A 12,008-nucleotide genomic window follows, 5' to 3' on the forward strand; every position below is an offset into this window, starting at 1 on the left:
CCTGCACAGCTGACCTCAGCCCCTCCCTGCACAGCTGACCTCAGCCCCTCCCTGCACAGCTGACCTCAGCCCCTCCCTGCACAGCTGACCTCAGCCCCTCCCTGCACAGCTGACCTCCGGTGGCTTTCCTGCCTCCAGGGCTCCAGCTGATTCACCTGCGGAGTGGAGAGCTTGCCCGCAGGGTGGCTGTGGCGAGGCAAGGCAACGTCTGTTACTGCACCTGGAAGCCAGGCTCAGATGTTTCTTTCTGCGTGGAAAGTTCTTCCGTAGACAGTGGGACCTGGGAAGGCGGGGGGCGTGTGTTGTTTTGTATGCCACGGCGTAGCATCCGCTTGGCAAGGTGTCCTTTCTTAAGCATTTGTGGGCTTCTTTAAATTCCATGACAATTTTGTGTGTGTTTGCTGTTTTCCGGGGCGGAGGGGCCCTCGCCAAACTCTCCCAAGGGCCCCTGTCTTCTCTAGTAGGTCAGGACCCACTGCTGGGTGTGCTCAGTGTTTTCCGAATTAATAACGATGAGTGAATAGGTGACGTCTAGAGATAAAATTTTAACTCAGGTTATTGGCCGGACCAGGAAGGTGGGGGTTTCAGGCCCAGGCCAGTGGAGGCAGCTTTGTTAGGGGCAGGGAAGGGCCCTGGGACCAGCAGGGACCAAGCCTGGCTTCAGGCCGTGTGCGAGTGTTTTGCAAAGGCCTGCTTAGCTTCTCCGGGTAGGGACTGTTCCCCCTCTTACTTCTATCTCCCTGCAACCCTTGTGACATCATACAGGCACAGCCAATCTCTGGAAAGTTCCGTCTCTACCTCAGGCCTCTCTCTATACATTCTCTCTGAGCTGGTGCTCAAGTACTATGGGACCTTGGCTGGCTTCTGGGGAGCAAGAGATCCATTTCTGAATACTGGATTTCTGACTCCTGGGTGAGCTGGAGTGTGGTTTTAAATACCTTGCTATCTTTAAGGTTGGCTTTGCCAAAAGAATAGGGTGACAGAGATGAATTTCAGTAATGCAATGAACGTTCGACACTTGGAAGGTGACAGAGGGTAGACGGTGGCAGATACCACTTTGTGCTGTCGAACTGTGTTGGTATCGGGTGTGGCCCAAACACCTGGAGGGGCCCCAGAGGCAGCTCAGCCTTCTGGACCCTAGTCTCTGCTCTGCTTGGTTTCAAATCATGTGACTTTGGTCTTTTTTAAAGAAAAATCTAAAGAGGCTGGGCACGGCGGCTCATGCTTGTAATCCCAGCACTTTGGGAGGCCGAGATGGGTGGATTGCTTGAGTTGAGGAGTTTGAGACCAGCCTGGGCAACAAAAATACAAAAAAATAGCCAGGCATGGTGGTGCGTGCCTGGGAGCTACTTGGGAGGCTGATGTGGGAGAATTGCTTGAGCCCAGGATGGGGTTGGGGTGGAGGTTGCAATGAGCCAAGATCACGCCACTGTACTCCAGCCTGGATGACAGAGTGAGACCCTGTCTCAAAAAAAAAAAAAAAAATCTAAAGAACTAAGGCCATGGTGAAGTAAACCTATATTCAAAAGAAGAGTCACAACGTAGAACTAAATGTAAACATATACCAATAGTTGGTGGTGGCCAGGGGTCTTGTGCAGTTGACCTTGGGCTGCTCAGAGTCCCTGCTCAAGCTCACTCTAGTTTTGTCCCAAACTTGAACAAACCGCTTCTATTATTTCACCATAAATCTCATACTTTTGGCCAAAGGCTTCTTCGGAACTTATCGACAGTGATGACAAAGTCCCTGAAGGTTTTCTTCTTTACGAGGGAGTGACTCTGCCATCAGCACAGCCTTCCCTGCTTGTCAGAGGAAGGGCTCTCTTTCCTGTGCTTCCTAGACTTGCCTGGTCCTGCCTTTTCTTATTTTAAGGCTAATCCCAAAGGAAAAAACAGTGTGAGCACGACTTGACTGCATGAAATTTCATGATTCTGTTTTAGACAGTCATTGCCTCATCGCCTTGCTGTAACCCATGATAATGCTCCTCATTTGCGGTGATTAAGTTGAAATTTGCAGGCAAAGCTTTAGCATGTTCCTCAAACATCAGAGCTGACCCTGGGTCTGGTCTCAGCCACAGCAGAGAATGTATTTAAGGGCTCCCTTGAGCAGGCAATGGGAGGGGTTGTAGCAGTGGGCTCAGAAGCAGCTGCCACAGGCCATCTGAACGCTGTGAGCTGGTGAGCTGGTGGCCTCAGCTGAGGTTGCATGGCTCCCTCCTTTCTTGCCTAGACCTTGGCTATTTTATGAACAGAAATGGCATAAATGTCACGGCCCTTTTCATAGCAGACACTGGTTGGGCCTGTGCTGTGGCCTGGAGGCCTCTATGGTTTGGATGTTTGTCCCCCAAAACCTCATGGTGAAATCTGATCCCCCGTATTGGAGGTGGGGCCCAGTGGGAGGAGTCTGGGTCATGGGGGCGGATCCCTCGTGAATAGCCTGGTGCCCTTCTGGAGGTGTTGAGGCGGTGCTTGCTCTGTTAGTCCGGTGAGAGCTGCTTGCTAGGAAGAGCCTGGCGCCCCGTCCCACACTTCCTCTCCTGCCCTGTGGTGTCTGCAGGCCGGCTCCCCTCACCTCCCACCACGAGTGGAAGCAGCCTGAGGCCCTCGCTGGAAGCATATACTAGTGTCGTGCTTTCTGTACAGCCTGCAGAACCGTAAGCCAAGTAAACCCGTTTTCTTTGTGAGTTGTCCAGCCTCAGGAATTCCTTCACAGCAACACAAATAGGCTAAGACATTGGGAGAACACAGATAATAAATTTTGCAATATTTGGGGAGATGAAGCTGCCTTTACTGTTGTTATAAATAAAGTTTCAGTGCCGCAAAAGAAACAGCACTTGAATATAATTTTTTTTTTCTTCTCAGCAAGACAATGTACTTCTATAGAAGGGTGTGCCCTCACAGATGAGCAGTGGCGAGCGCACACCTGGACAAGGGAGGGGAAGGGGTTCTTACTCCTGATCACGTGGCCCCTGCTGCTGTGGGATTCCCCTGTTGGCTAGAGTTAGACAGCACAGGCTAAACTAATTCCGACGGGCTAATTTAAAGAGAGTGATGGGGTGAGTGGCTTGGTGGGATAAATGGTTATGGCAGAGCAGGAAATCGGAATGAGTCAGGGTGGAGAATGAGTCGGGGCCGAGCAGGTGATCAAAAAAGTTGCTTTATGAGGAAGTTAAGTTTAAAAGTAGAAGGCAAAGAATTGAACATACTGACATATTGATTCTTTGAAGAGAAATTTAGAACTCATATCAACACTGTTTTTTTTTCCATAATACAGTGAGAGGGCCTGTGGATTCAGACAGCACAGGCCTGGGGTCCAACTCATCTGCATTCACAGCCTGTCCCGCTCCCTGTTCATTAGCTGAATGCCACTGGGCGAGAGCCTCCGCCCCGTCTCTGAGCTTCTTAGCAATGGGTATAATCATGTGCGACTCGAAGGCTTGGAGTACGGGAGACACCAGAACAAATACGGAGCTATAGAGTTGATGCTTAGAGACATCAGTTCTCTTCCTTCTACTCCTGGCTCATAGTACACATGTTTTGAAAACCATGCCAGGGATCTGACCTTAACACACCCAAGCATTTAGCTGCAGGGTCATTGGCAGAAAAGCCTCAAGCGGGGATTCAGAGAAGGCTTTAATTAAACTTGGCCTGTGGGGGCTGCTGCCTGGGCTGGATCTGCTGTGAAACAAGAGCAGTTTGATGTTACTAGGAGAAATGCTTGGGGCCCAGGACCATCTGCTGGAGGGAAAAGAATGGGTGTTTCCAGAGAAACAGACCAGCACGGGGGCTCTTCCCTGGAATTCGGGTTACATGTCCTGGGCTTGCGAACCGGGCACAAAAGATGTTGCAAGTCTTTGCTTTGGGAAGCTGTCAAAGGTCATTGCCCCCTGAGCCCAAACCTCTTAGCACCTCCCCGACCACGCCTTTCACTTTGGTAGTGTCGATAGCTCTTCTTGGTTGTTGAGAAGTTTGGATGAAAAGCTTCAGGTGTGTGTTATAGTTTCATGTTGCTGTTCTTATAGGTCCTTAGCGTCTTACAGAATGCAGATTTCTGATCTCATGGTCTCTCTGGCAGACCTCCACGTAGGCTCATTGGATCCCTCTGCTCTGGGTTTCATGAGGCTGAAATCAAAATACAGTGGGCTGAGTTCCCCCCAGAGGCTCTGGGAGCATCCTCATCAGCCTTGCTGGGGTTGTGGGCAGAATCCAGCTCCCTGAGGTTCCCTGCCCTTGCTGGCAGCAGGAGGACCCACCCTGACCTCCCAAGGCCTCTCTTAAGTCTCTGCCCAAGAGCCCTGAGCTTCAGAGCTCGGCCATGATGTGGCTTCTCTCTTTCGAAGCCTGATTCAGAGTCACACTTGGGCTCTTTCTGACTTCCCTTTCTGCTCCACGGTTCTCTGTTTCCAGCCAGAGAAAGTCGCCTGCTTTTAAGACGTTGTGTGGTGACGCTGGGCCCACCCAGATCACCCAGAATTACCCAGGCCCATCTTAGCATCTGTGGCTTCATTGTGTCTGCAAATTCTGCTTTGCATATATGGCAAGAAATACACAGGTCTCAGGATTAGGGAGCGCGATTCCGGAGCACATCCTGCTCACCACAGGCGGAAGTGTTCACTCCAAGGCCCTGCACGCAGGTTATTTGCAATTAGCACATTCCTAGTCGCAAGTCGATGCTTTAGGAATTAATGGTTGATGAGATGTAGGGACTGATTTCAAGGCACCACCTGCAGCAGAACCTATGTTACAGCACGAAGAAACCCTGATATTCTTTATATATATATATTTTTTATTTTACAAATGTATTGGGCACATGTGAAAGTGTGTTATGTGTGTATGATGGATGGTGATCAGCCCACGGCATTTAGGGTGTGCCTTACCTGAGTACAATCCATTCTTGTAGCTTGCAGTCACCCTACTCTTGAAAGAGAATAGTTCATGACACATAAAACTGATATGAAATCCAAATTTCAGTGTCCATAAATAAAGTTTCGCTGGAACACAGCCGCCCTTGTTCACTTATGTAACGTTTGAAGCTGCTTTGTGCTGCAGTGGCGAGGGGATGTAGACCTGCAAAGCGTTTATTACCGGGGGGCCTGGCAAGGCTGCAATGCCCAGTGTGGTGGAAGAGCACTAGCTTCGGAGTCAGAGGAAGACATGAGTTCACTTTCCATGGGGAGTATGGAAACATGGTGCCTGCACTGTAAGGTGGTTTTAGAGGCAGAAATACCATTGTACCCAGCAATCCCATTACTGTGTATATACCCAAAGGAATATAAATCGTTCTATTATAAAGACACATGCAGGCACCTGTTCACTGCAGTACTATCCATGATAGCAAAGACATAGAACCAACCTAAATGCTCATCAATGATAGACAGATAAAGAAAACGTGGTACGTATACACCGTGGAATACTACGCAGCCATCTGGTACGTATACACCATGGAATACTACGCAGCCATAAAAAGAACGAGATCACGTCCTTTGTAGGAACATGAACGGAGCTGGAAGCCATCATCCTCAGCAAACTAACACAGGAACAGAAAACCAAACACTGCATGTTCTCACTTATAAGTGGGAGCTGAACAAGAGCACATGGACATGTTACGGGGAACATCACACACTGGGGCCTGTCGGAGGATGGGAGGAGGGAGAGCATCAGGAAGAATAGCTCATGGGTGCTGGGCTTAATACCTAGGTGATGGGATGATTGTCATGTGTGTCCGTGTGAAGAGACCACCAAACAGGCTTTGGGTGAGCAATAAAGCTTTTTAATCACCTGGGTGCAGGTGGGCTGAGTCCGAAAAGAGAGTCAGCAAAGGGAGATAAAGGTGGGGCCATTTTATAGGATTTGGGTAGGTAAAGGAAAATTCCAGTCAAAGGGGTGTTGTTCTCTGGCGGGCAGGAGTGGGGGTCACAAGGTGCTAGTGCGGGAACTTTTTGAGCCAGGATGAGCCTGGCACAAGATAATGTCATCGCTTAAGGCAAGGACCGGCCATTTTCACTTCTTTTGTGGTGGAATGTCATCAGTTAAGGCGGGGCAGGGCATTGGCACTTCTTTTGTGATTCTTCAGTTATTTCAGGCCATCTGGGCACATACGATGGCTTGACTTGGGCTCAGAGGCCTGACACTGATCTGTGCAGCAAACCACCACGGCACATGTTTACCTATGGAACAAACCTGCGCACCCTGCACATGTAGCCCTGAACTTAAAATAGAAGTTGGAAAAAAAGACTATGTCAGAAACAGTAGCTGCCTGGCGCAGGTGGGTCGTCAATGGTAATTGGCCCAATAGATGGTTTTGCAGTGTGATTGAGGGTTTCCTACTTTGATGAATGGCCATTGAAGATTTCTAGGATCACTGCTAAAAATTGGTGTTACTTCTAAGGTCATTAATAAGAAAGGATATTGAAATAATGGATCCTTTTCTATAACATGCACAAGGAGATGCTTTGTAAAACCACACACCTGCACTGTCTGATAGAACTTTCTGTAATGATGGAAAATCTCTTCTGCGCCGTTCAGTACAGTGGCCATCAGCCACATGTAACTTCCTAGCACGTCAAATGTGGCTCACATGACTGAAAGAACTGGATTTTGAATGTCATTGGATTTAAATTTAAATACCACGTATGGCAAGTGGTTCCTGTGTCAGTGCGACCATGGAACACATAGACAACCACTGCCGGCACCAAACCGCGTGAGGCTCGTGCCCAGCACTGCGTGGTGGGGCATCTCTCTTAGTTAAAGGTCTGTCTTTTTTGCCTAAAGACAAAGTGGTAGAAAAGGATATGAGTGGCTGCAGAGCAAACGGTGGCGGAATTTTATACCCCTGCCACCACTTTGCCACCCTGCAGCTTCTATTAAATGGAGGCAGTTTATTCAACCGGAGGTGAATGTGCCTTTGAAACTTATCTCTATGGTGCCTCCTCTGCAGGATTTTACAAGGGTCTGTTTGTGTTGCTTTTATCTCAAGGTGACACATTTTAAGCACTTTTGAGTATCAGCGTCTCAACTGCAAATGGAGCTTGGCCAAGAGAATAATAAAAACAGTTTAAGGACGTACTTCTTGGAAGCTGCTGAAAAGGTCCCTTTGCAACTCCTGTTCTCTAGAGAAACTTGCAGGCACAGGGGCCAGTGAGTGGACATCGACTCGTGGGAAGCCTAGGGACAAAGGCTATGGAGAATTTTTCACCCCAATTTAAATTCATTTCTGCCAATTAAGGCAGATGTTTCTGGCCAGGTGTTGTGACTCATGCCTGTAACCCCAGCATTTTGGGAGGCTCAGGTGGGAGGATCGCTTCGAAATACGAGTTCAAGACCTGCCTGGGCAACATAGTGAGACCCTGTCGCTACAAAAAATGTAAAACTGTGGTTTGGTGTGGTGGTGCCAGCTGTAATCCCAGCTACTCAGAGGCTGAGGTGGCAGGATCACTTGAGCCCGGGAGTTTGAGGCTGCAGTGAGCTATGATCGTGTCACTGCACTCCAACCTGGGCAACAAAGGAAGACTCTGTCTCCAAAAAAAAAAAAACCAAAATCCCCCCAAACCAGATGTTTCCAAATGCTAGATTTCATCTGAAAAAACAAACTTAGTCTTGAAAACTGTTATGACTTTTGAGGTACCACAAATGGCACCTCAAATATATATAAATATATACTTATATATGAAAATATTTGTAATGAGGTTGAGGAGTGTGTTCACCCCGTTTGAATAACAGGTTTCATGAGTCAGCCTGCCTGCTGACCTGGGTGGCGCCTGTGGCAGCGGGACGGATCCTGGAAAGGTCCTGTCTGCTTGGTGGCATCGGCTGTAGATGGCATCACTACACTGACTAACGTTTTCTGAAGATGAGCTTTTAACTTATTTATTTCCCAAAGAGAAACATTTCCAGAGGGAGCATTCTTTTCCTTTTTTTTTTTTTTTTGAAGTACTGAGTTGAAGTGTTTTTTATTTTATTTTATTATAAGTTCTGGGATACCTGTGCAGATGTGCATGTTTGCTACATAGGTAAATGTGTGCCACGGTGGTTTGTTGCACAGATGAACCCATCACCTAGGTATTCATCCCCACATGCATTAGCTGGTTGTCTTGATGCTCTTCCTCCCCGCAGCCTGCTGATAGGCCTGAGTGTGTGATGTTCCCCTCCCTGTGTCCGTGTGTTCTCATTGTTCAGCTCCCACTTACGAGTGAGAACATGTGGTGTGTGGTTTTCTGTTCCTGCATTAGTTTGCTGAGGATAATGGCTTCCAGATCCACCCATTGTTCCTGCAAAGGACATGATCTCATTCCTTTTTACGGCTGCGTGGTATTCCATGGTGTATATGTACCACATTTTCTTTATCCAGTCTATCATTGATGGGCATTTGGGTTGATTCCGTGTCTTTGCTATTGTGAATAGTGCTGCAATGAACATAACACGTGCATTTATCTTTATAGTAGAACTATTTATATTCCTTTGGGTATATACCCAGTCATGGGATTCTGGGACAAATTGAAGTGTTTTACTGTCTAAGTTGAGTGTGAGCTTCAGTGGGGTGGGGCTACACAGAATGAAGCATGGAGGCTGCTGTTACCTTGAGGAAGGGTGTAAATGCTTTTCTCTTCTTTTGATCTCTTTCTCTGTTGAATTTACAGCCTCTGCTACATGCGTGTGAGACGGAATGCTCTGTGTAGGTTATCGGAGGCACACCAAAGGAAAAGATGAAAGACTATACACGCCAAAGGCCAGCCTGCACCTCCGGTGCCCTCTGCTTCCCAGGGAAGCTGGTCAATACAGACGGAGCGGGTCATGCCCCACGTTACCAGGACCCCTGGCTTCACACATCACACGGGGGTGGCTGGGAGGGAACATTACATTATTGACTTAGGCAGAATGCTTGAGCGCTCTGTACCGGGCATAGTGAGCTTGCTGGAGCTGATGGGGAAAAAGTTAAGCTGTTTCCAGAGAACCGTTGGTGTCTCCAGTGTTCCGTAATGACTCAGCATATCACGTCGTCGGCAAGCCTCTGCTGTGTGCCCGTGACCGGCCTGGCGCTGCGTGATTTTGCATGGAACAGAGGACGATGATGAAGAGCTGTGTGCAGGGGGAGCCCGGGGCCTTGGTGAGACCCACAGGCCAAAGCCAGGCTGCTTAGTCTATAAGCTGCCCATGCTGCAGCCTCAGCATCTACACCCTTCAACCCACAGCCTCCCCACCGTGCTCAGCCAGGCTAGTGCTGGGACACAGCAAACAGTGCACCGCACAGTAGCATCACCCAGCCATGATGAGTGGGCCGCAATGTTGCTAAGAGCTCTGTGAAGAAGCGATTTTAATTCCAGCCAGTCTGTAGGTTGTGTGTGTGTGTGGCGGTTTAGCACTGTTTTAAATTCTGCATTGCACGGTGGGGGCGACTGTGGTGGGTGGGCTCTGCACTGTAATCTTTTTGGAGTTTTTCCAGCACAGTCCAGTAAAATTCTCTTTGATGACAGGCCTGTTCCAGACCTGCGCTGCTCAGCAGGGAGACCGCAGGCCTAGGGAGCACACGAAATGTGGCCAGAGCAAAGGAGGAACTGGATTTGGAGTTGTATATAATTTTAAGTAACTGAAGTTTAAATTTGTTAAATACCCAGCTGTGGCCAGTGGCTTCCAGCTTGGACAATGTGGGTCCCAGCAAAGACACCATCAGCCCCTGTGGTTCCCTGGGCCACCGGCCTCCGTGGCCACACCCATGGTCTCCGCTGCCTGGTTGTCTGTCCTTCCCTGCACTGCCCTGCCTGGCATCCACTCCTAAAGGGAGGTTCCTGAGCCAGCAGAGCTCACTGAGTGTGTGTCTTCAGTTCCCCGCTGCACCTCGAGGGCCCCTCTGTCACTGCATTCCCTGGGATGGTCACCACTCGTCTGTCCCCTCCACTGCACCACGAGCCACCCAAGAGCATGTGCACGCTCAGCCCTGGGCACGGCGTCTGCGCATCTGGGAGCTCTGCACACGCTGCTGAACGAATGAGCACAGAAGCAGGTGGAGTTTGTTGAACCAACACTCCCGTGACACTCGTCGTGCTCCAGTGTCCTTCTAGGGGCTTTCTGCTGTCAGTCATGTTTGTATACATCGTGGTTGGCCACATGGTTCACTTTGCAGCTGCGGACTTTGACAATTTACTTGATCTCTCAAAGATGCTTTCCTTTTCACTTGTAGAATGTGAATGATACCAAAATCGCAGGTTGTTCTGACGATTGAAATGAGATAAACTATGAACAGCGCACGACATTCCTGTGAACTCACGGTAAATGTTAGGGGGTTCACTAGGGACACACCAGTGAACAAAACAAAACTACTGCTGGTGTGGAGTGTGCATCTAATCCGGAAAGGCAGTATATATGTGTGTGTGTGTGTATATATATATATGTGTGTGTGTATATATATGTATGTGTATATATAGTATATGTGTGTATATGTATATGTATGTGTGTATATGTATATGTGTATATATGTATGTGTGTATATATATGTATGTGTGTGTGTGTGTGTGTGTATATTTTTTTTTTGAGAGGGAGTTTCGCCCTTGTTGCCCAGGCTGGAGTGCAATGGCATGATCTTGGCTCACCGCAACCTCTGCCTTCCGGGTTCAAGCGATTCTCCTCCCTCAGCCTCCCAAGTAGCTGGGATTACAGGCATGCACCACCATGCCTAGTTAATCTTTGTATTTTTAGTAGAGACGGGGTTTCTCTATATCGGTCAGGCTGGTCTCAAACTCCCGACCTTGGGTGATCTGCCTGCCTAGGCCTCCCAAAGTGCTGGGATTGCAGGCGTGAGCCACCGCGTCTGGACGATAGTAAATACCATGGAGAAGCAGTGGCGTGTGTGCTCGTGTTATGTGGGAACAAAGGTGGGCTGGGTAAGGCGTGTTGGGATGCCTGGGGGTGTGAGGGCTGACCTGTAAACAGGAGGACAGTGCAGTGTTGCTGAGGAGGTGATTGTCAGGCAAAAGCTTGGAGGGAGGCAAGGAGCAGACACACAGCTGTGTGGGGAAGAGCATTCCTGGCAGAGGGAACCACCTTTGCAAAGTCACAGAGGCAGGACAGAGGGGAAAGGGCCCTAGGTGAGGGAGGTGCTTGGGGCACAGGTGAGGAGAGCAGCTTTCATTCTGAGTGAATGGGGAATGACTTTTGTTTTTGAAAGCTTGTTCTGGGACTGGGCTAAGGACAGCTTGTAGACAGGCAGGGGCACATATGTTGGGGATATTTCTTTACCCAGGAGAGAGATGGTGCCAGTGTCTCTCCTCTCTCTCCCTCTCTGCCTCTGTGAATGTGTAATATGCATAATGTGCATGACTTTTTTTTTTTTGAGATGGAGTCTTGCTTTGTCACCCAGGCTGGAGTGCAGTGGTGCAATCTCAGCTCGCTGCAACCTCCGCCTCCTGGGTTCAAGTGATTCTCCTGCCTCAGCCTCCCAAGTAGCTGGAATTACAGGCACCCGCCACCACGCCTGGTTGATTTTTTAATTTTAGTAGAGACAGGGTTTTGCCATTTTGGCCAGGGTGGTCTTGAACTCTTGACCTCAGGTGATCTGCCCACCTTGGTCTCCCAAAGTGTTGGGATTATAGGCATGAGTCACCACTCCTGGCCATGTGTATGACTTTGATTGTGAAAGATTTCAAACATACCCGTGGTGGGTAAAAATACCAGATGGTCCCTGAATGTTCCCACTGTCCAGCGGTAACAATGGTCACCAGCACACGGCCCATTTCGCTTCACCTTTGCCCTCATATACTTCCTTCCTTCTCAGACAGTTTAGAAGATAATTCCGGACAGGCACAGTGGCTCACACCTGTAATCCCAGCACTTTGGGAGGCCAAGGAGGGTGGATCACCTAAGGTCAGGAGTTTGAGACGAACTTGGCCACCTGGTGAAACCTCATCTTTACTAAAAATACAAAAATTATGGCCAGGCGCGGTGGCTCACGCCTGTAATCCCAGCACTTTGGGAGGCCGAGGCGGGTGGATCACGAGGTCAGGAGATGGAGACCATCCTGG

At 49.1% G+C, this 12,008-nt stretch overlaps 1 protein-coding gene across 1 annotated transcript in view; it reads left to right on the top strand.

The window, feature by feature from the left end:
* The first annotated feature begins 813 nt into the window (after window positions 1-813).
* ALLC (allantoicase) overlaps window positions 814-12,008 on the top strand; it is a 56,508-nt gene continuing 45,313 nt past the window's right edge. Inside the window, exon 1 of the mRNA XM_011992685.1 lies at window positions 814-912. The gene's annotated coding sequence lies outside the window, so the exon portion shown is untranslated. The remainder of the gene's footprint in view (window positions 913-12,008) is intronic.

Source organism: Mandrillus leucophaeus, unplaced genomic scaffold (genome assembly GCF_000951045.1).
Source record: "Mandrillus leucophaeus isolate KB7577 unplaced genomic scaffold, Mleu.le_1.0 Scaffold416, whole genome shotgun sequence".
NCBI lineage: Eukaryota > Metazoa > Chordata > Mammalia > Primates > Cercopithecidae > Mandrillus > Mandrillus leucophaeus.